General features: G+C 38.9%; 1 protein-coding gene across 3 annotated transcripts in view; it reads left to right on the plus strand.

Annotated features, from left to right (window-relative positions):
* Positions 1-25,261, plus strand: part of DERA (deoxyribose-phosphate aldolase) — a 117,803-nt gene that overhangs the window by 12,467 nt on the left and 80,075 nt on the right. Inside the window, exons 2-3 of one of the 3 annotated variants that reach the window (XM_053225873.1) lie at positions 97-244; positions 1,646-1,766. The exons of the other annotated variants lie outside the window; for them this stretch is intronic. The gene's annotated coding sequence lies outside the window, so the exon portion shown is untranslated. The remainder of the gene's footprint in view (positions 1-96; positions 245-1,645; positions 1,767-25,261) is intronic. 3 annotated transcript variants of the gene reach the window in all.

A 25,261-nucleotide genomic window follows, 5' to 3' on the forward strand; every position in this document is an offset into this window, starting at 1 on the left:
TTAACTTCTCTCTGATGTCTCTAGAAGGGTACTAATTCTCCATCGGGAGGAATGAGAAAATAGTCATTCAAATCATTTTTTTATTCTCTGGTTCAGATGAGGAACCCTGTCAGAGAAATGCTGTTGGGACTCTGCTGATGAGTCATGGGCATAAACACCATCTGTGGATGCTGTAGAATCCCTATTCACAGATCAAAACCTTTTCCTTTACTCAGTCTTTGATTCTTGGCATCATGCCAGAAAGGTAAAGTTGATGCCTGCCTGTGTGTGTTTGTTTAAAGTAATAGTTAACTGTTATCTTACGTCATCAGTTCTATATTGGGCTCCTGGCGGATTCTTAATAAATATGTATTGATAGACCAGTCGATTCTTTTTAACCTTTTAATTATGAAGGTTTTCAAACATGCACAGAAGTGGAGAGGTTAGTGTGATGAACTCATCTACCTGTCCCCCAGTTTGAATAGAAATCAGTTTTGTCACACTTCCTTTACTAGCCTTCATCTTTAGCTGTAGTATCTTAAAATTCAAAATGACATCATGCCATTTTACCCCCACTACTTTGATATTTATCTCTTGAAAAACATTCTGTTGTTACAAAATTACTTGATCGTTGTCATGCTAACAAAATTAAAATTGATTTACTTAAAAGATTTTCAAAGGGAAATGAAAATAGTATTTTCAGAAAATACTATTTCAGAAAATAGTATCATTCAGAGCAGAGTATTTCATATGCAAGACATTGTGCTAAGTACATGGAGTAGCCTGTACTTTACTTTCCCCAACAATTTTATGTAGTCAGTATTGTTTTCATCCTGATTTTACAAATGAGGGGTCTGAATTTTAAGAGGTAAGGCATCTTGCCTGTAGCGATACATGTAGCAACAGAGTGGTGACTTAGAACTCAACCCTGGTCTGTGTGACTTGAGAAACTGCTCTTAGCCTGAAAACTACACTATTTCTGTATAGACTTATTTAACATTTTTTTCCACTTATATTTTTTGTTGTTGATAACACCACGCCTTCTGTATACGACCACTCGCTCGTGACCTGTCTTAACTGGAAACCCAAAATGAAGGGAGATGGGAAATCTATAGCTAATTTTCAAATGTTATTTTAATTAATAATTTTAAAATGTCTTGTTTATTCTTCCTCTTTGAGGGATTTTAAAACAAAAATGATTACTTTGAAATTCAAGTCTGTCTATTTGCATTTTGTACTGTATGCTGGATATGCCGTGGACAAGCAGTGAGAACAGGAAAAGGCCAGGGGCCTACAGCAGCCTCTTTGGATCATCACCAGAGTCAGCTGGCATAAGGGACAGTCCTTATGAGGCAGGGGAAATCTTGCCTCTGGGTGCAGCAGCCTCTTGCTGCACACCTTTCCCTGAGGTGTGTACTTTGAGGGTGCCTTTCCCCTTATTCCCACGCTGTCTGGGAGGAGAACACAAAATTCACTTCCTGCTAATGTGTGAGAGATAAAGGGCTACATTTCCCCGGGAAAGGTAGCTTTAATAAATGCCAAGGAATGATACTTTAATTGTGCAATTTGAATTATTTACCCATAGGGAATATTGGGTGACGGGGAGCCTTCTTGCGTACCTGAGATCTCACCGTTTTGTCTTCCGGCTGCTCTGTGTTTTGTACAGTTGACCTTAAGTAAAGTCTCCAGTCTTCTAGATGTGCTGCTGTGAAACCCTGCCTGCAGACAGGAGTAGCCTTCTCTGTGAGAATTGGACGGGAACCAGCTTCCCTAGAGAGCTGACACAGGCACGTGACTTCCACAGGCATGTGACACCCATGACAGCTTCAGGTTTCCCCTGCCCCCAGGAGCAGGCTGCAGGAAGCCCGTGTTCCTGTGGTGCACCACCAGGGGGAATGCTTCCAGATGAACGTGGCCGCCAAGTTGTTACTGTAGAGCGAACTCAGACCAACTTCAGAGTTGGCACGTCTAATGACTTTGTAAAAGGAGGGGTGGTGGTGCTTTAAAGTTTTTGATGACTTGTCACAGAGCATCTGAAAGCACGGGGAAAATCAGCCACCTTGTCAAAACCTGTGCCACGAAAGAACTTCCTGAGGAGAAATTACAGAAGGAGATGAGGTGCTGGGGGAAGCAGTGTTTTTTGAATCAGCACCCAGCAGGTGGTGAATACCGCTCAAATTCAGTTTTGAACAGATATGCCCAGGCAGTGTTGGCAATCATTGTGCTCCATAATGTAGCGGGGGTTTGTTTGTTTGTTTTGGAAGACAATATCAACTCAAGCCCTGTCTGCTTACAGTCAGGGTGTTTTAGCACATGTTAGATGCCTGCTGTTTAAGGGGTACACCTACATGCCAAGCTCCTTCTGCGTGTTTAAATATTTTTTTGAACACAGATACAGGCATTACCAGAGAGCAGGAGACTGTGGTAAGTAGGGATCTGGAAAACATTTGGTATTTCCTGCAAATCAAAAGGTAGGGGGGAGATGATATAAGGCTTGTTTAATACATATGGTAGCTCCACCAGAAACGTTTCTCTTGTTTTAGTTTTTATTTTCCTTTCAAAACGTACTTCACTTTGAATGTTCGCTTAGTTCATTTAGTTCAAAGGGTGATCTCTTGTTCAAGTTTGAGAATTTGGTTCTGTAGCTCTAGATGTAGCTCAGATTAAAATTGTTTTGCAAATAAATATATGCTTGATGGTTACCCATTTCATTAAATGGAGCTGTTTTGGGGAAACGAAGTTAGACTTTGAAGTCAGAATGCCTGGGATTCAAATTCTGATTCGTCCACCTGTGATTTCTGAGTTTGCACACCTAAAATAAAAGTGCATAAAAGTGATGGTGGGTAATAGCTAGGGCATAGAATAATTGTGGAGATTAAATGAGGTATTACACGTATAGCAACTGGCATGGTGCCTGGAACAAAGTGAGCCACAATAGGAATTATGTATTTTTCCTTTTACACAGATACAGTAGAGGTGTTGGAAAGTTCTGACCCTAAAGCTAAAGAATAACTCATTGTGAACAAGGGTGTATGTTGACTGGAATATAACAAGGGGTTGTGAGGGAGAGATTCAAAGGGTTTCGGGCAGCTGGAGCCCAAGTGTGCTGGCACGTAATGGGGTTGAAACTACGTATGTACTCAATACCTATGTACTCACATCATACAAATTTTGTGTTGTACTCACACAAAATACATACAAAATACATACATTTGTGTGTTGTACTCACACAAATACGTATGTACTCACATCATAGTGGTTTGCTTTCCTCCATATGGAAATGTGACAAAAGGTAGTTATCACTGGGTTTTTTTCTCCCAGATGGTAATTTATTCATCCCAAATTCTTTTATTTTTCTATTTTTTTTCTCCCGTAATCAGAATCTTTGGAAATTGATCAATACCCAGACTATGGAGTAGGTGTTTGTTCAGTAAGTACCCTTGGTACCACTCTATGACCATTTTAGGTAAATAATCATAGACAAGTACTTATATGCCATTCACCTAAGAATAGCAATATTTTTTTTTGTAAAAGTAGACATGGGCTTCAAAATTCAGACATACAAATTTCAATAGCGAGATTATAGTGGTTCTCAGTAGGTCATTTAAAAATATTTGCATAAGAGATTAAGTATTAGGAATAATATAAATTCATAAACTTTTGAAATAATTTAATACCCTTTATAAAATTTGTCATTCATAATTTGCTATATCTTACCATAGAGGTAAAACTTAAATGTTCCTGGGAGAGGTCACATAGTACCTTAAATTCATGAGTAGTGTGTGGTGAGAGTGGAAGGACGTTGAGTGTGTGGTGAGAGTGGAAGGCAGTGCAAATGGTGAAATCAGTTTCAGGAAAAATAAGAATAGGTTTTATATAAATTCTAGGTTCCATTAACATATTTATTCTATGTTTTCTTGAGCTTAACATGCTTATTTAAATTTAAATGAAATCTTATTATTTGTAGTTCCATTCTGTAGCATTCCAGTTACATTTTTGATGGGACAGATTGTCTACACGTTTGTTTTAGCGCGTAAGTATCCCCCAGACTCTTGTAAGACTAGCACAACATGCAGCACAGGTAGTTGCTTTATGCATCTTTTTTATTGACTTACAATATGAACTTAATAAGTAGCAGGGCTTTTTTGCACATTTTCAAATTTTAATTTAGGAAAGTGTGTCATCTACTCTCTCACTGAGAGGAAAGTGTTAACTAGATTTTCTTGGCAGCTCTTAGCTCCTGGAATAATTGATCAAATCTTCTCAAAGGACTGAGAGTTGAATCTTTACCCAACAGGGGGCCACAGTTGTCTAGCTTCTTGGTGAATTTCTCTAAGGTCTAATGATTCATTCTGAACACTAGGCACATTTAGGGGTTTGGAGAAACTCTTATCAGAAGTTTTCCCAGAGTATGTTAAATTGAAAGACTGTATATTTGGAAATCCGGACATGGTTTAGTAACTTATGGTGTACATTCATGAGAGTGTATAGGAGTAAAACCAAGATCTTGGCAATGAAATGTCTTGTGAGATGGGAGATTTTTCTCTCTCAGCAATTTTGTTTAAGATGTTAATTTGGCTGAAAAGCATGAAGGAAGTGATTTTTTAGAGGACAGTTTTTGAAGGGTATTATCAGTTTAAGGATTAATGCACAGCAATGTTTGGTAAATTGTGTGTGTGTGTGTGTGTGTGTATGTGTGTGCACGCGTGCGTGCGTGTGTGTGTTCTGAATTTGACAAGCATGGACGAAACCCATGTAGATCCCTAACTTGCTTTGCTTGACACGGTCATAAGCATAGATAGAGGCTGAACAGCCAATAATTGATTTAGGTGGATAGAGTGGATCCATTTCATAAAGGTGAAGGATAGGCCAGGTAGAGAGTAAAAGAAACTGTAAAGAACTTTTTGTCATCTTGTTTCCAAGATACTTTCTCTTATCCTTGTAAAGCAGAGCATCTGGGATACAGTGATATTTCAGTCATGGTATAAGTCCATATGTTAAGCCTAGAATGTAAGTCCTGCTGGTCTGTAAAAAAGGAAAAGCTGCCTCATTTAGGAGTATAATGGTTGCTAATGACATTTCTGAAATAGAGGGAAAAAGAAATAGCAGGATTCAACATAGAGAATTACTGGGAGACAAACAGTGATCCTTGATGTGGGATGTGTCCCTGATAGCACATCTCTTGGGAGAATTATTAGAGTGAAAAGGAATTTATAAATAGCCAGTAGTTTATAAGCATTGAGGTGAGGTTGGCTTTTTGGTTTCAATCTTGGGCTCAAACTCTCACACCTGAGTTTTTTGGTCAGCTAATCCTTTGAGAAGATTCCTTTGAGAAAACAAGAGAAATGTAAACAATATTCCCCATACCCTTTTGTCACACAATATAAAGCCTGCTGGTATTCATCCTGATTAATTATAAAATGCTTCACCTCTTCTCTTGTTTAAAGTATTATCTTATTTTTATTGATTGTTTTATTTTAGAGAGACAGAGAAAGAGTACAAGCAGGGGCCAAGGGGGAGAGAGAGAGAGAGAGAGAGGGAGAGAGAAAGAGAAAGAGAAAGGGAAAGAGAAAGAGAAAGAGAAAGAGAAAGAGAAAGAGAAAGAGAAAGAGAGGGAGGGAGAGGGAGAATCTTAAGCAGGCTCCACACTCAGCACAGAGCCCAATGTGGGGCTCTATCCCACGACACTGGGATCACGACCTGAGCCGAATTCAAGAGTTGGATGGTTAACCAAATGAGCCACTCAGGCACTCCTAAAATATTATTTTATTTTTATTGACCATATGTCTATGTGTATATAGATGTATACATTTTTATCGACCATAGCGTTAAACTCTCTAGCTCCATCCATTTTGTTGAGGATGGCAAGATTTTCATTCTTGTTTATGGCTGAATAATAGTCCAGTGTGTGTGTGTGTGTGTGTGTGTGTGTGTGTGTGTGTGTGTGTATCACATCTTTTTAAAAATATTTATTTTTGAGAGAGAATGAGCATGGGTGGGGGAGGGTCAGAGAGAAGGGGAGACAGAATCTGAAGCAGGTTCTGTGCTAACAGCAGAGAGCCTGATGTGGGCCTCCAACCCACAAACTCTGAGATCGTGACCTGAGCTTAAGTTGGACACTTAACTGACTGAGCCACCCAGCTGCCCCCACATCTTCTTTATCCATTGTCTAGAGAAAGATACTTCGGCTGCTTCCATAATTTGGCTTGGTAAATAATGCTGCTATAAATGTAGGGGTGTGTATATCTTTTTGAATTAGTGTTTCTATATTATTTGGGTAAATACCCAATAGTGGAATTACTGGATCATACAGTAATTCTTTTTTTAATTTTTTGAGGAACCTCCATACTGTTTTCCACAGTGGACACACCAGCAGAGGCCAAGTGTTCCCTTTTCTTCACATTCTGGCCAACATTTGTTGTTTCTTTTACTTTTGATTGTGGTCATTCTGGCAGATGTGAGGTGGTATCTCATCCTGGTTTTTATTTTTATTTCCCTTATGGTGAGTGATACTGAGCATCACTCAGTGACATTTTGTGTGTGTGTTGGCCATCTGTGTGTGTTCTTTGGAGAAAAGTCTGTTCATGTCTTCTGCTCATTTTTTAAAAATTTTACTTTAGAGAGAGTGAGTAGGGGAGAGGAGCAGACGGACAGAGAGAGAGAGAGAGAGAGAGAGAGAGAGAGAGAGAGAGAGACTATCAGGCAGGCTCCATGCTCAGCACAGAGCCTGACATGGAGCTTGATTCCATGACCCTGGGATCATGACCTGAGCTGAAATCAAGAATCAAGAGTCAAATGCTCAGTTGACTGAGCCAGCAAGGCACACCTCTCCTGCCCATTTTTAATTGGATTTTTTTTTTTTTGATGTTGAATTGTGTAAGTTCTTTATATACTTTGGATGATAATTCTTTTTCAGGTATGTTATTTGCAAATATCTTCTCCCATTCAGTAGGTTTTTTTAAATTTTATCCGTTGTTTTCTTTGCTGTACAAAAGCTTTTTATTTTGATGTCCCAATAGTTTATTTTTGCTTTTGTTTCCCCTGCCTCATGAGACACATCTAGAGAAATGTTGTTATGGCCAATGTCAAAGAAATTGCCTGTCCTCTTTTCTAGGATTTTTATGGTTTCAGGTGTCACATTTAGGTCCTTACTCCATTTTGAGTTTTTTTTTGTGTGTGTGTACTTATGATGTGAGAAAGCGGTTAGTTTCATTCTTTTGCATGTAGCTTGTCCAGTTTTCCCAGCAGCATTTATTTGAAGAGACTGTCTTTTCCCCTATTGCATATTCTTGTCTCCTTTGAAATTAACTTGAAAGTAATTGACCATATAATTGTGGATTTATCTCTGGGCTATCTATCCAGTTCCATTAATCTACGTGTCCGTTTTTCTGCCAGTACCATACTATTTTGATTACTACAGCTTTGTAGTGGAATTTGGAATTGTGATACCTCCATTTTTATTCTTTTTCAAGATGCTTTGGCTATTTGTGGTTCCATACAAGTTTTAGGACTGTTTGGTCTAGTTCTGTGAAAAATGCTATTGGTATTTTGAGAGGGATTGCATTAAATCTGTAGATTGCTTTAGGTAGCATGGACATTTTAACAATATTCTTCCAGTCCATGAGCATGGAATATCTTTCTACTTATTTGTATCATTTTCAATTTCTTTTATCAGTGTTTTATAGTTCATGAAGTACAGATATTTCCCCTTCTTGGTTAAGCTTATTCCTAGGTATTTTATTATTTTTGGTGCAATTGTAATTTGAGTTGTTTTCTTAATATCTCTTTCTTCTGCTTCATGATTAGTGTATAGAAATACAACAGATTTCTGTAAATTGATTTTATATTCTGTGACTTTGCTGAATTCATTTATCAGGTCTAGTAGTTTTTGATGCAGTCTTTAGGGTTTTCTGTATGTCATCTGCAAATAGTGAAAGTTTTTACAAATTCCTTATGAATTTGGATGCCTTGTATTTACTTTTCTTATCTGATTGCTATGGCTAGGACTTCTAGTACTATGGTGAATAAAAGTGATGAGAGTGGACATCCTTGTCTTGTTCCTGATTTTCAGGGAAATCTCTCAGTTTTGAGCATGATGTTAGTTGAGGATTTTTCATATATGGCCTTTGCTATGTTGAGGTATGTTCCTTCTAAGCCTGCTTTGTTGAAGGCTTTCATCATAGATGGATGTTGTAGTTTATCAAATGCTTTTTCTGCATCTATTGAAATGATCCTATGGTTTCTATCCTTTTTCTTGATGTGATGTATCACATTGATTGATTACGAATAAATCTTACTTGATCGTGCGCAGTGATTTTTTTAATGTATTGTTGGATTTTGTTTGTTAATATTTTGTTGACAATTTTTGCATCTATATTCATCAGAGATATTGGTTTATAGTTCTCTTTTTTGGTAGTGTCCTTATCTGCTTTTGGTATTAAGGTAGTATTGACCTCATAGAATCAATTTGGGAGCTTTCTTTAAAAGAATAGGGGTATCTGGGTTGCTCAGTTGGTTGAGCGTCTGACTTCGGCTCAGGTCATGATCTTGTGGTTTGTGAGTTCGAGCCCCGCATCGGGCTCTGTGCTGACAGCTCAAAGCCTGGAGCCTGCTTCAGATTCTGTGTCTCCTCCTCTCTCTGCCCCTCCCATGCTCATGGTCTGTCTCTCTCTCTCAATAATAAATAAACGTTAAGAAAAAAAAAATTAAAAAATTAAAAGAACAGATACTACCTTTTCTTTAAATATTTGGTAGAATTCACATGTGAAGCTTCTCGTCCTGAACTTTTGTTTGTTGGGAGATTTTTGATTACTGGTTTGATTACCCTTTTTTTAATTGCTGCTAATTGGTCTGTTCAAATTGTCTATTTTTCCCTGCTTCAGTTTTGGGGGATTATATGTTTCTAGGAATTTATCCATTTCTTTTAGGTTGTCCAGTTTGTTGACATATAATTTTTCATAATATTCTCTCATCCTTTGTATTTCTTTCTTTTTTTTTTGACATTTATTAATTTTTGAGAGACAGAGATAGAGCACAAATGGGAGAGAGGCAGAGAGAGACACAGAATCTGAAGCAGGCTCCAGGGTTTGAGCTCACAGCACAGAGCCAGAAACAGAGCTCGAACCTACAAACAGCGAGATTGTGACCTGAGCTGAAGTTGGACGCTCACCCAACTGAGCCACCTAGGCGCCCCATAATCCTTTGTATTTCTGTGGTGTTGTTATTCTCCTCTTTGAGTTCTGATTTTATTTATTTGAGTCCCCCCCCCATTTTTTTATTGAGTCTGTTTAAGGGTTTATCAATTTTGTTTATCCTTTCAAATAATCAGTTCCTGGTTTCAGTGAACTGTTGTTTTTAGTTTCATCCCCCCCCCCCCCCCCCCCGATGTTATTATTTCCTTCCTTCTACTGGTTTTGGATTTTGGTTTTTTCTTTTTCTAGCTCCTTGGTGTAAGGTTAGGTTGTTTACTTGAGATTTGGTAAACAGGTCTGTATTGTTATAAACCTCTCTTAGAACAGCTTTTGCTATATCCCAAAGATTTTGGACCATGTGTTTTCATTTTCATTTGACTCCATCATTTTTTAATTTCCTCTTTGATTTCTTGGTTGACCTATTCATTGTTCATTAGCATGTCATTTAACCTCCATGTATTTGTGCTCTTTCCAGTTTTTTTCTTATGGTTGATTTCTAGTTTCATGGCTTTGTGGTAGGAAAAGATGCCTGGTGTGACTTCAGTCTTTTTGAATTTGTTGAGACTTGTTTTGTGGGCTGATATGTGATATATTCTAGAGAATGTTCCATATGTACTTGAAATAATTTGTTTCTGCTGTTTTAGGATTGATTGTTCAGTATATATCTGTTAGATCCATCTGGTCCAATGTGTAATTCAAAGCCACTCTTTTCTTGTTTGGATGCTCTATCCATTGATGTAAGTGGGATGTTAAAGTCCCGTATATTATTGTATTGCTATTGATTAGTTCCTTTAGGTTTGTTACTATCTGCTTCATGTATTTGGGTGTTACCATGTTTGGTGCATAAATATTTGCAATTGCTATATCTTCTTGTTGGATTGTTCCCTGTATGATTATATAGTGTCCTTCTTTGTCTCTTATTACAGTCTTGGTTTTAAAGTCTATTTTGTCTGATATATATATGTATTGCTACCTCAGCTTTCTTTTCACTTCCATTTGCAATGTAAATGGTTTTCCATTCCCTCACTTTCAATCTATTTATGTCTTTAGGTCTGAAACAAGACTCTTGTAGGCAGCTTATAGAGGAGTCTTGCTTTTTTATTCATTCTGTCACCCTGTGTCTTTTGATTGGAATGTTTAGTCCATTTCCATTCGAAGGAATTATTGGCAGGTATGTATTTATTCTGTTACTTATTTTATGGTAGTTTTTGTAGTTCTTTGTTCCTTTCTTCTCTTACTCTTCTCTGTCATGGTTTGCTGGCTTTCTTTGGTGATATACTTGGATTCTTTTCTTTTTATTTTTTGCGTATCTATTACTGGTGTTTGATTTGTGGTTAGAATTAGGTATATAATGTTATGCTATAGCAATCTGTATTAAGTTAGTGGTCACTTAAGCTTGAACTCATTCTTTACTCCTCTCCCCCCACATTTTAGATATATGGTGTCATACTTTACATTCCTTTATTTTGTGAATCTTCTGACTGATTTTTAAAAAATTTTTAACATTTATTCATTTTTGAGAGAGAGAGACAGAGCATGAGCGGGGAAGGGGCAGAGAGAGGGAAACACAGAATCTGAAGCAGGCTCCAGGTTCTGAGCTGTCAGCACAGAGCCTGATGCAGGGCTCGAATTTACGAATTATGGAATCCTGACCTGAGCCGAAGTCAGACGCTCAACCAACTGAGCCACCCAGGTGCCCCTTGACTTATTTTTATAAATATGCCTAATTTTACTGCTTTTGTGCTTCCTACTTTTCATACTCCTACTTATGGTCTTCTACTCACAAAATCCCCTTTAACATTTCTTGTAGGTCACGATTCCTTTAACCTCTGTTCGTCTAGGAACTTTATCTCTCCTATTCTGAATGATAGTCTGGCTGGATAGAGTATTTTTGGCTGCAGATTTTGTTGTTGTTGTTGTTTTCTTTCAGTAGTTTGAATATTTCATGCCACTCTGCCTCTGGCCTGCAAAATTCCTGCTGAAAAATCAGCATATAGCTGTATGGGGTTTCTCTTGTATGTAACTATTTTCTTTTCTCTTCTTGCTTCTAAAATTCTCTCTTTATCAGTACTTTTTGCCATTTTAATTATTGTGTGAGTTGGTGTGGCCCTCCTTGGGTTGATTTTGTTGTGCTTCTTGGATCTGGATTTCTGTTTCCTTTCCCAGATTCATGTTATTTTTTCAGATAATTTTTTCAGCTGTTATTTTTTCAGATAATTTTTCTGCCCCCTTTTCTCTCTCTTCCCCTTTTGGGATTCCTATAATGCAAATATTATTATGCTTCATGGTGTTGCTGAGTTCCTTAAGTCTACTTCCATTTTTTATTATTTTTTCTCTCTCACCTGCTCAGCTTGATGACTTTCTGTCCTCTAGGTCATTGATCTGTTCTACTTCCTCTAGTCTACTGTGTATTCCATCTAGCATATTTTTAGTTTCAGTTATTGAGTTCTTTGTCTGTGATTGGTTCTTCTTTACATTTTCTGACTCTGTAGAGAGTCTCACTGAGGTCTTCCACTCTTTTCTCAAGTCCAGTGAGTATCTTTATGACCATTACTTTAAATTCTCTTTCAGGCATATTATCTGTTTCATTTAACTCTCTTGCTCTGATTTTTGTCCTGTTCTTTCATGTAGGACATATTCCTCTGTCTTCTCATTTCTCTTCTCCTCAAGAAGTCAGCTACATCTTCTGCTCTTGAAAGTAGTGGCCTTATGAAGAAGAGATCCTGTAGTACCCTGGAGTGCAGTGTCCCTTGTTCACCAGAACGTGGCATAGGGGTGTCTCTCATGTAGTGTGCACCCTGCTGTTTTGGCTAAGCCACTTTTGCCTTTAGTCCAGTTGTCTGCAGTGGCTGTCTTTGCCTCTTGTGGGCAGGTTTTATCCCTATGGTGTTAGTGGGCCAGTCTGGGACCACCTTGGGCTTGAGTTGAGTCAGACCCGGCATTTTCCAGAAATGCAATAGCACTGAACTGTAGGGTGCTTTTCCTGTGGTGTCTCTTGAGAAGCATTCACTGGTGGGCAGGGCCTGCATGCAGACCAGATATCTGCCCCAGCCCACTTCTGGGTTCACAGTCAGACAGGTGTGTATGGTTATGTTCCCTTCTCTCCAGGGCAGGAGTCACTTTGGAGTGGTGCTGGCTCCTGTCGGGGCTGCTTGCACATTGCCAGGCACCATTTCTCACCCTGCTTATGGCACCACTTTCGATGGGCCGTGGCCAAGGATGTATTGGAAGGGGCAGGTCTACAGGAGAAAGCTGGCCTGTGGTGCACAGTGTTAGCAAGGTTTGTACAGGCCTGCTGGAAGGGGACCTAGATTCACTTTAGAAAACTGCCACGAGGCTAGAAGGGTGAGTCCCCGGGAGAATATGGGGGTGGGGTGCACAATGTTAGCAAGGTTTGTAGGGGTCTGCTGTGGGAGGGAACCTGGAGGAGAGACCTGGCTGCAGGGGGTGTGTGCACAGGGGAATGTGAGGGCAGCAAGTTAGGTGGAGAGTATTGGCTGGGCCTGGTTCCTATGGGTGTCCATGTGTCTAGGCTGGGGGGTGAGGGAGGGAAATGGTGACCGTCAGCTCTTTAGTTCTTAGAGAAGTCTTTCAAGAAGTCTGTAGTTCTTGGAGAAGCCTCTCCAGCACACATTCAGATTAGTAAAGAAATTTCCCTCCCACATGTCCTAGTCATTTTCATACTGCTACTTCCGTGTTGTATTTCCCCAGGGGCTGTTTGTTGTGTTGTGTCTCTAGGGGCAGGACTCCATTTCCTCTTCACCCTGCTCTCTGACTCTCCCAGAGCTGACCCCACAGATTTTTAAAGTTCCAGACATTAAGCCCTGCTGATGGTAAGAACTCATGAAATTAGGCCTCTCTGGCTTCCAAAGCCGAATGTTATGGGGATTCATCTTCCTGGTCGGGGTTCCCCGTATGTGCTTGGTGTGCAGATCTGTTTCTCTCCCCTGTCTGCACCTGCATGTCTCTCCTTCCTCAGGACAGTCCAGCAGTCCGCCTACCCTCTTTGATGTGGCCTCTTCTCTACATTTAGCTGTGGAGAGTCTGTTCTGCCCATCTTCAGGTTGTTTTCTGGGTTATTTACACTGATGTGGACGTTATATGGTTGTATCCATGGGACAAGATGAGCTTAGGATCTTCCCATTCCATTGTCTTCGCCAGCAGTCTCCTGTATTCTAGATTCTATGCTGTGTTCCCGTCGACAAATTTGCTGCTGTTCTTGTCCCCATTATGTAATGTGATCTCCTTCATTTTTCTTTTTGGAAGGTGAAAAAATATTCTTATTGTCTTCAGCATTCTGAAATTTCATAGCGATGTGCTTTGGTGGTGTGGACTTTTCATTTCTGACATAACATTTTTAATTTCTAAGAGCTCCTTAGCTTTCTAATTTCAAGTTTTCTCCTGCTTCCTGTAATGTTTTCTTCTGAGTGCCCTCCACTTGCTCCTCTCTACTCCCCTCCAGTTGTTTTTATGCCATATCTTTTGTGTTTGAAGCTTTCCTCATATATCAGATAATTTTTTTTTGTCCATTCATATTTACGAATGAGACATTTGTGTAGTAAAGGATTTAGTCTTGTCCAAAGAGGTTTCTCTTTCACCCTAAGCCCCTGGAATGTCCTGCCTCATAGTGTATTTACTTGGGGCTTTGGGCCATCACAGATAGTCTAACAATGTGGTTCATGTTGAGTACTTTGGGTCAAGTGGTATCAGCTCTACTCCCAGAGGGCCTGGAGACTGAGATCAGCCCCTGGGAATTAACCACATCTCTGTGACCATCCCCCGATAAAAACTCTGGATGTCAAAGCTTAGGTGAGCTTCCTTGGTTGGCAGTATTCTGTACATATTCTCGCACATCACTGCCAGGAGGCATTAACACTGTCCTTTGCTCCACTGAGAGCAAATTTGTCCTTTGCTCAACTGGAAGCTCTGTGTTTGGAACCCTCCTGGACCCTCTGTCTCTTCCCTTGGCGGAATTTAATCCATATCTTTTTGTTGTGATAAACCATCACCATGAGTATAATAGCTTTCTAGCTTTCAGCAAGTTCTGTAAGCCTTCTAGTAAATTATCAAATCTGAGGTGGTTTTGGGGATCCATTCCCCATGAGCTTATAATTGGTTTCAGAAGTGAGGGTTGTCTTGTGCATTTCCTCCAAGCTTTGTAGCAGTAAGACGCTTATTAGAAGCTTTCTGGACATGGATGGGACTCATAAGCCATAGGGTGATATTGCTGGGCCATTTCACCGAGACTCCAAGTTCAGTGTCTGGGGGTCTTTTTTCTTGGCCTGAGCAGTTTCTCCAGAATTGAATCATCTGGTCTTTTGCATAGGTGAACATAAAACTAACTGCTGGTGTTTTCAGAATTGAGTAGGGAAGGGTAGTAACACTGAATATCAAATTCCATTTATTCCTTCTATTTTTCTCTGTGCTACTCTTGACAGCAGAAGCAGTACAGGATGTTGAGGGAACACATTAACAGGGACACATAATGTATATGGGGCATCAAGGAGAGATTCATAGAGAATATTTAAACTGATACCCATGGATGGGTAGTGGGAGCTAGCTCTGTGAGAATAGAAGGAATAGTGTTCTAGGTAGAGGGCTTATAAATTTATTTGAATAGATGTGTCAGTATTATTTGGAGAGGGGGAGCAAGTAAGGTGTCAGTCTGTTGTAATCAGAAAAATAGGACCAGGGATATAATACCTAAGGGAATTTGTAGATTGAAGGGAATACCTCTGATGGTGGTTAATCGATACCATGTCTTTTTCAGATATGTATAAAGGCATTGAGGGCCCAAATGAAAGTTTTGTTTAGGAGTCAGGATTTAAATTTGTTACCTTGGGTATGTGAAGTTTGACTTGTTATGAAAAGTTGAATATTTACATTAGTCATACATTTTCTTGTTAATCTGTGTTCTTTGGTGACTTTGCCTTCCAGATACCGTTTTAGTTTTTTGTTTTGTAATGGTAATCTGGCCAACTAGAGTAGTTTTAAGGAGATACTGAAACTTAGATTAGCTATTGCTTATACCTAAGTATTTAGATGGCTTGAAGAACTTTTGAATTTGCCTTTAGAATACTAGGGCACTAGTATTACACTTCCTGGGTTTAAAACTTTCAGTGTCTTCCATTTGTCTGTTGCATTAGATTCAATCTAGTATTCATCTGCCCATCTTCACCTTTCATGATACATTCCCAGCCTGTCTTTCAGCCTTTGTTTCTGTCTCTCTGTACTTGATTCTTCAGACAAAATAAAAATTAAAAAAACGTTTGATTATTCCTGAACTAAATTTGAGTTCTTTCACCTCAGGGTCTTTCTTAGGATGCTTCTCCTACCTTCTCAGCCACCTCGCTCCGCCCCACCCAGAGAATGCATGTAAGTGTTCTAAGTTATACTTGTTCAGAATATCCCTTCAGAATATCCCCATTTGATTTACGTCTGCATTTGACATTATAATTTGACATCGAAAGCAAAAGAGCCTACCCATTTGGCCCTGTTTTTCCCCGTTTACCTTTTTCTTTTAACCATTTTATTTAATTAATTTTTTAAAAAAAGTTTTATTTATTTAAGTACTCTCTACACCCAGTGTGAGGCTCAAACTCATGACCCCGAGATCAAGAGTCACACGCTGTACTGACTGAGCCAGCCAGGCACCCCTCTTTTAACCATTTTAAACTAAGCTTTAGTTTTTCCCTCCCAGGTTTTTAAAGAAGTAAGTGTTTATTCTACAGAACTGGGAGAAATTTGACTGTAGTTTTTCCCTTTTTCCTTTCTATCATATATACCAACTGATTAAATAAATTAACAGTGGTCCAGTATTTTAAGTCTGGAGTGTCTTGTGTCTGAATTTCAGTGTCTTGTGTCTATGACGTGACCTTACCTATGCAACCCCTTATTTATTCCCAAACACACCTCTTTGCCTTTGTGATTGTTTTGGTAACAGGCTATAACCATTCCTGAATTGGTCTTCATTCACATTATACACAGTGTTTGAAATGTCTTCCTTCTCTTGGACCTGTAGTTAATTTCTGCTAATCTGTTAGGATGAGCTGGCTTGTTGAACCCTTCTCTGGCTGCCTAGTCTTCTTCTTATGACAGAGTTGGAGCTGGAACCCAGTCTCTTGCCTTGTTCTGCACTGTCATGCCTGCTGTTCAGATTAATTGAATGATGCCTGTGGATAAGTTTATCACAGAAGACACATCGTCTAATCAGCTATACTATGATAAAACATTATAAGATACCTGTTGAGGGCGTGTCATAGAGTAAATGCTTCATAAACAGTTGTCCATGTTTTCCCATTTTCTTTTTTTTTTAATATATGAAATTTATTGTCAAATTGGTTTCCATACAACACCCAGTGCTCATCCCAAAAGATGCCCTCTTCAATGCCCATCACCTACCCTCTCCTCCCTCCTACCCCCCATCAACCCTCAGTTTGTTCTCTTAAAAACTGTTTTCCCATTTTCAAATCCAATGATGACCCATATCACAGAGCCAGAATGGAGATTTCCTTTTTTCCCGGGTAGTGCTGTGTACCCAGAGCTGATACCCCATGTGCTTATGAATTTCCATCATTGCTAATCTAGTATTAGGCCCCAGTAGATAGCTTCTGGGTTTGGATTATTACCATTGTACTGTTGAAGTTTTACAGTAAACTCACTTGGAACTATAGTAAATTAAAAATGAAATAGGTGGGGAACTGCTGGATATTTTAACTGCCTCTTTCTTTGACTTCTCGATTCAAGCCAAGAATACATTTCTCAAACAGCTTTGATATGCGGATTGCTGAGGAAAACTGTATAGTTCCAATCTGGCAGGTTAAGAGTTCTTTGAAATAGTTAATGAAATGCTTCATACTGGGAACCTGGTAGAAATACTTGGTTTCTGAAAAACCTTTTCATAATGCTTCCCTTAAGAGTTTAAGAAAATGCCAATAGAGTAAAAAGTATTGCTTTTTTCATAGATTTGAACATATTTAAACAATAGTGAAAACAGTGCATGGTGAAAAGCTGACCTCCCAGAGAGGTCAGACATCGGTTGACACCAGTTTTATTATAGCACATGATATTTTCAATGCTAACGGAACTCTTTGGAAGACAGTTTAGAAACACAATTGAGGGACACCAAGTTTTGAAAAGCCAAAAAATAGATAAGCTTTGTAAATAAATTAGGCTGAATTTAAAAACATGGGTGTCTATCACTATGCTATTTAACTCCCAGAGTTTCACTATTTTTTTAAAAATAAATTTAATGGAAGGGCACCTGGGTGGCTCAGTCGGTTAAGTGTCCGACTTCAGCTCAGATCATGATCTCACGGTTTGTGAGTTCAAGCCCCACGTTGGGCTCTGTGCTGACAGCTTGGAGCCTGGAGCCTGCTTCAGATTCTTTGTCTCCCTCTCTGTCTACACCTTGCCCACTCACACTCTGTCTCTGTCTCTCTCAAAAATAAACATTAAAAAAATAATAAATAAAAAAATAAATTTAATGGAAATATGTCTCAGTCTGTCCAGGCTGCTATAACAAAAACACCACAGACTGGGCAGCTTATAAACAACAGAAATTTATTTCTCACAGTTCTGGAGGCTGGGGAGTCCAAAATCAAGGTGCCAGCAAATTTGGAGTCTGATGAAGACTGGCTTCTCCATCAATGGCTGTCTTTTCACTGTTAACTTCACATGGCAAAGGGCCAAGGGATCTTTCTGGGGCCTCTTTTATAAGAGCACTAATCCCATTCATAAGGGCTTCATTCTCATGATTAATCAACTCCTAAGGGCCCTACCTCCAAATGCTGTCACTGGAGAGTAGGTTTCAACATATGAATTTGTGTGTGTGTGTGTGTGTGTGTGTGTGTGTGTGTGGGAAGATGATGCAAACATGCATGCAGACTGTGAGACACTATCTATCTATCTATCTATCTATCTATCTACACACTCACACAGTGAGATGTACTAGTCTTAAATGTATAGTTTCTATAGACACATACAAATGAGTTTTGGTATGGTTTGATTTATATGTTTATATTGGTGGAGTGTGAAATATTTACGTTTTAAAGTTGTGGGGAAAAAAAAACTTTTAGTTTGCCATTTTATACTTGTGACACTGTTTACTATTGGTAACTTTTCATATTGGTTTTTGTATGTTATGTATTGCTATGAAATAAATGGCTCCAAAACTTAACAACCTAAAACAATAGACATTTATTAGCTCTTAATTTTTGTGCGTCAGAAACTTGGGAGTGGTTTAGCTGTGTGGTTTTGGTTTGGGGTCTCTCATGAGGTTGCAGTCAAGTTATCAGCCAAGGCTGCAGTCACCTAAATGTTGACTGGAGCTTGGGATCTAGTTTCAAGGTGGCTCCCTCCCATGGTTGGCAGGTTTGTGCTGGCAGCTGGTGAGAGCCCTCAGCTTTTTGTTAATGTGGACTTCACCCTAGGGCTGCCTGAGTGTCCTTGTGATGTGGCATCTGTCTTCTCCCAGAGAGAGTGATCCAAGATAGTAAGGCAAGAGCCACAATGTCTTTTATTGCTAAATATTGGAAAATACACACTGATATTTCCACAGTATCTTATTGGTCAGTCCTGTTCATTGTGGAAGAAGCATGAATACCAGGAGACAAGAATCACTGGGGGCAATTTTGGAGGCTGACCATCATGGTTTCCCTTATTCATTATGTTATTTATTTTAGCCTGGTTTTGTTTATAGTTTCCTTTAATTACTAAAAATTTCAAACATTCTGAAAAGTAAGACTAATGTAAAATCACCCATAGATACCAGTCACCTAGACGCAACTGTCATTAATGGTTTACAGTGTGCTTTGGCAATGTTTTTCTGAAATATTTCAAATTAAAATTGTAGACATCATGACATTTCATTTGTGAATACTCATTTATGTCTTTAAGGAATAAAGGTACTTTCTTACACTATCATAATATCATTGTCAATAACCAAATTTGAAATAATTCCCTGATACTATCTAATACCAGGTCTTTATTTAAATTTCTCCAGTTGGACCCAAATGTATTTTGTAACTGATGTGTTCAAGCCAGAATCTAAATAAGGACCATGCATTATATTCCGTTGTTGTATTTGTCTCCCTTCATGTAGAGCAGCACTTGTTTCTTTTACTGCCGTGAGTTTGATGATTTGAGATTATCTAACTTGTTTATCTGATTATTTCCTCCTGATGTCATTTAACTTATTTTTCTCTCTTCTGTATTTCCTTTAACTTGGAAGTCATACATTAGTTTGGGTTCTTTTGAAAAACAGAATCAGTAGTAGGTATATGAATATAGATACAGATACAAATTAAGAGATTTAATGTAAGGAACTGGCCCACATGATTATGGAGTCTGAGAAGTCTAAGATCTGCAATTAGTGAGCTAGAGACCTAGGAGAGCCAAGGTACAGTTCCAGTCCCAGTATAAAGGGCTGAGAACCAGAAGAACCAATGCTGTAACTTCTAGTCCTAGTCCAAAGGTCCAAGACAGGTGAGTAGATGGTGTAAGTTCCAGTCTGAATCTGAGAGCCTGGGACCCAGAAGAGCCAGTGGTGTAAGTTCTGGTCTAAGTCTAAGTCCGGAGGCAAGAGAAGATCAGTGTTCCAGCTCAAAGACAGTCAGGTGGACAGAATTCTTTCTTACTCAGCCTTGTATTCTACTCAGCGAATCAGATGAGGCCCAGCCACATTGGGGAAGGCAACCTCCTGTACTCAAGCTACTGATTCAAATGTCGATCCCATCCAGAAACACCCTTAGAAGACACACCCACAAATAATGTTTGAACAAATACCTGGGCACCCCATGGCCCAAAGTTGATACATAAAATTAGCAATCACTTATTTAAAATCTGATTAGATTGAGATTCAGTTCTGGTAAGATTACTTCATAAGTGATGCTAATATATTGTGTCATATCATGAGGCTCATAATGAATGCCTGGTAATCCTGCTGTCAGTGATACTAAATTTGATCATTTGTTTAAGGAGATTGCAGCTACATTGGCCAATTCTGTGCTTCTAGCTTGCCCTTTTGACCTGCAAGTAATGTATGAGGTGATACTTTCATACCATGTGAATATCTAGTTCGCCACAAACTTTTCAATCAGTGTCTTTTGTATCCGGGTCTCGGATTGATGTCTCCTACAGCATTGATTCGGACTGCCCTTGGCTCACTTTAGCCAATAGAGTGCAGCTGAAGTGATGCTTTCCTAGCTGTTTCTATCATTCTGGGAGCCCTCAGCTGCCTTGTGAGGGTTCAGCTACTCTGTTAGAGAAGGCACTTGGAAAGGGAGAGGTTCTGGCCCTACATGGAGAATGAGAAGGACACCAAGTGTCCCAGCAGAGCTTGCCTGTATCAATTATTTCGTTAAGTGTGGCAAAGTGATGTGGTTTATAATTTGGCTCTTTGTGCTCTTGAGTCCTACAGTTTTCTTCTCCCTTCCCCTCAGATGCTAACACTTCTTCCACAAAAGATTTCTCATCAGATAGTAGCTATGCGATGAATCTTGGTTAAGTGAATGGCTGAAATACTGTGTTCTAGTGTATCAAGGCTTCCCCAAACTGCCAGTCCCCTTTCTCTATAATCTCTGTGTTTATCATTGATTCCTCAAATGTTATTGATGATTGGCTGCGTGTCACTTAAGTGCAGTGATGGGGAGCTGGGTGGGGGAGGTAGAAATTTGTATACTAATGAAACGGTCTGAGTCTCTTGGCTTTCGGGAAGCTTCTCCTGTTGACAGCATCTGAATAGACAATTCAACAAACAATCCAACATAACCACTAGATTACATGCCTGTGCCTGATGCATAGTAAACACCTAAATACTTAGTGACTGATTTAGGTAAGAATTGTATTCGTATATTATCTGTTAAGGTTCCAGTGGAGTCCAGAGGGAGCTTTTGTGATTGAAAGGCTTGGGAAAGTTCCCAGGCTGACGTAGAGTAGGATTTTTGATTGGGGTGACCTGGCATGCAAGCTAGATACTTTAGACAGTGAAAAGGGGTGCTAAAATACTTTAAATGATATATAATTAAAAAATATTTATCAACTGACATTGTTTTTATATTTTAGTGGATCTTCTATTCAAGAGTAAATAGCTCTATTCAAAAACTTTTAAAAAACAATTCATTCTAAAACAAAATATATTAATGTATATCAAAGCCAAAAAATGTATTCGTATTAATTACCTCAGCATTATAAAGCAACATAAGTTGAGTTATTGCCCTGCTTTAACCAGTTTCTTAACTGTATCAATCTATTATGTCATTGGTATTTTTTTTAAGTTTTTTTTTTTTTTTGAGAGGTGGAGGGAGGGGCAGAGAGAGAGAATCCTGGGCAGGCTCTGCACTGACAGCGATGTGGGGCTTGAACTCACAGTGAGATCATGGCCTGAGCTGAAAGCAAGAGTCAGACGCTTAACCAACTGAGCCACCTTGGTGCCCCTGTCATTGATATTTTTTTGAAGAACATTGAAATTTTTTTTAAATAATTACAATGTTCACTAATTTTTTTTAAAGTTGCATTTTATTTTTTCTTAAATTTGAAATTCTTGACACCTTCAATTGATTCTTCTCTGTAGAACATATTATTTCTAATTGAGAACATCCTTTCTCTACAGATGGTGAGGTATCTGGTAAGCTTATAGCAAATTCTGTAAGTGGAGGGTGTTCTCAGTTCTCATTTTTTAAAAACTGAAATGCATAAATATTTTGGCACAAATAGTTTCACAGCTAATGTATTTTTGCCTCCATCGCAAACAAAATAATATGTAATTTGATAAGACAGAACTTGTCAAATAAGATGTCTCTGCTTAAGATTCTTTGGAATGTTTTGCTAAATCTAAATACTGTAAAATCTCAAACCTTCTCAATTTCATTTCCTTCCAGTACAGAATATAAGTGTAACCAACTTAAAATAGAAATTTATGGTAACTAGTCTTCAAATATGGACCAGGTTTCTGGGATTCATGTCGCCTACAGCATTGATTCGGGCTGCCCTTGACTCACTTTAACCAATAGTTTTTCAGAAGTGATGCTTTACTGGCTGTTTCTATGATTCTGGGAGCCCTGAGCTGCCTTGTAAGAGGTTCAGCTACCCTGTTGGAGAAGGCATTTGGAGAGGGAGAGGTTCCGGCTCTACATGGAGAAAGAGAAGGCCATCTAGTGTCCCAGCAGAGCCCAGTCTTCTAGCTGCCTTCTGTAAGGCACTGGGTATATGAGTGAAACCACTTTGCACATCCCAACTCCACTTGACCCACAGAATCAGGAGAAATAATAAAAGAGTTGCTGATTTTAGCCATGGCATTTTGTTGTGATTTGTTTTACAGCAGTAGATACTCAAAACAGATTAAGTTGTGGTATTCCAAAGTGCAGTTTTAGAATTTTAAAACTAAGCACCTTATTTACTACTTGAAATGCCCTCATTTAATTTGTTGAAATTTTGTCTTTACTTTTGTAGTGATAAATCTTAGTGTCTTCCTGGGTGCAATATTTACAAACAATTGTCACCCATGCTAGTGGTTCACTAAGTTTCAAAAGCTGGAGGCTTTTGGTGTTTTATTTATTTAACAGGTTTTTTTTATAAAGATTTTCAACTGATTTTGAAAAACAGTAAAGCCAAAAACCATGCAAAGGTCTTGTTTATAGAATAGTTTAGGGCTAGTTGTACATCAGCTTCGATTGACTGACAAAATAGTTCTTGCTCTTCCAAGAGTAAGGTGAATATTTCTAATATTCATCTGATGATGATCAGTAAAGAGAATGTGCATACTGCCGGGAAGAAGTATTTATTTTTAATTAAACATCAGCTTTCTCAGAAAGATCAGGTAGTTCACTTATTCTGTGTGTATATGAAATATTTAAAATTTGACAGCTACAGCTTGTACTTTGTTACAATGTGGAAGTTTATTTGGATGAAACTGTAAATTATGTGTCTGTCACATCCATATCCAGGTATCTTTCTGCTCCATAGATTTCTTAATTTAATGAGAAAATTGTTTTTATCATAATAGTATATTCCAACAAAATTTGTACCCATGTTATCGTTGCAAAATCAAATAATGATGTGTTCAACACCATCCTCTTTAACTGAATTTACAGTGGGGGTCACCATGATGTCAGATGTTTTACCTTCAACAAAACAGACTTCTAAATTTTTTTTCTTGGATTTGATAAATTTGATTTTTAAAATGAGCCAATATTTGAATTAATTTAACACGTTTTCTCTTTGAAGCACCTGTGACTCTGATATAAAACTGGTATTTTCTAGTTGTTTGTGAAGTTAGGCTTCTAGAGCCAACAACTTAGTAACCACTGCTCTACTTCTTATACACACGCTAGGAAATTTGGATTAAAAATGAGCAGTATTTAGAGTACAGATCTGCCTCAGCATATGGTGGGGTCACGCCCTGACGAACGCATCATACGTTGGACATATTGTAAGTGGAAAATCCGTTTAATACACCGAATCCAACAAACATCATAGCTTAGCCTAGTTTACCTTAAACATGCTCAGAACACTTACATTAGCAAGTGGGCAGGATTATCTGACACAAAGCCTATTTTATTTATTTTATTTTATTTTATTTTATTTTATTTTATTTTATTTTATTTTATTGAGAGAGAGAGAGAGTGAGTGAGCAGGGGAGGTGCAGGGGTGGGGGAGAGAGAGAGAGATTGAGAGAGAGAGAGAGAGAGAGAGAGAGAGAGAGAGAGAGAGAGAATGAATGAATCTTAAGCTCCATGCATGGGGCCATATGTAGAGCTCGATCCCACGACACTGGGATCATGACCTGAGCTGAGATCAAGAGTCAGACGCTCAACCCACTGAGCCACCCAGGTGCCCCTCAGGGCCCTTGGTGCCCCTCAAGTAGTCATAGAATGTATTAAATCCTGTACTGACAGCGAGAAACAGAATGGTTGTTATGGGTGCAGGGGGGTTGTCAGTGTATGGGTGGTTTACCCTCCTGATCTCGTGGCGGACTGGGAGCTGTGGCTGTTGCTGCCCAACATGATGAGAGAGGATCCTACCACATACCGCTATCCTGGGAAAAGGTCAAAATTCAAAATTCGAAGTATGGTTTCTACTGAATGCAGATTGCTTTTGCATCACTGTAAAATTGAAAAATTGTAAATTGAATCATTGTAACTTGGGGACCATCCATACTCATTTTATCTAAAAGGAAAGTCATGCTTCAGAACTTTATGGAACTGCATCTTCTGAGGCCGTGTTAAAAAGCCATCTTTAAGCACAGGCTTCTTAACATAACTGCTAATTTTTGAAGTATGTATAAAGATGCTTTTTAGCAGATTTGGGTCTTAGAGTGAGTGACATCTCTGTAGAGCTATGTTGGCACACTGTAAACGTTGAAAAGCATTTTGTGCAAATTACAGATCATCGGCTTTTCGGAGAAATGGAAGTTCAGAATTTAATATTTCATTAAGCATACTTTTTTTGAGCTCATTGTTGCTAATAGATTTTTTCAAACTAAAAAGGACTAACCCTAAATAGTTTTAGATTTACAGAATGTAAAAAATGACAAAAACATTGCTTTCAGTTCGTTCTCCTCTAGGAATCTAGATATTCCCCATACACGTTCCTTATTTGCCTAACGTAGTTTCTCACACTTCTCATGCCCTACTGACTGGTGGTGTGGTGTGTCTGTGTCTCTTGTGGGTTTGGGCCCAGGCCAGGGCACAACTGGCCGGTTAGATTCAAATGACTGCAGAGACACAAGAGTGTTGTGTATTTCTTCTACCACCTCCCAAGACTGGAAGGAGTTAGCTGTTGGTAGCCACAGATGTCCCAGGTACCCTCAGTTTTCAGTGAATGTCCTGCATTCCGGGAGTGTTAGTTTTGTTATGTCTGGAAGATGGGGGAAGAGTTGAATTGTGGTCTCTTTACAGAGTGAAGTACATATTCGAGTGACATCTCTGTTCACTACACTTTCCTCTTACATGATTACTGGAGAATACGGTAGAAGCTGGGGTCTCTGAAACCCAGCCTGGTTTATTTTGCTCATTAAAAATTTTATTTCATGTTTTTATTTGAGAGGAAGAGTGTATGTGAGCAGGGGAGAGGGGCAGAGAGAGAGAGAGAGA

This window comes from Acinonyx jubatus, chromosome B4 (assembly GCF_027475565.1).
Source record: "Acinonyx jubatus isolate Ajub_Pintada_27869175 chromosome B4, VMU_Ajub_asm_v1.0, whole genome shotgun sequence".
In the NCBI taxonomy this organism is placed as follows: domain Eukaryota; kingdom Metazoa; phylum Chordata; class Mammalia; order Carnivora; family Felidae; genus Acinonyx; species Acinonyx jubatus.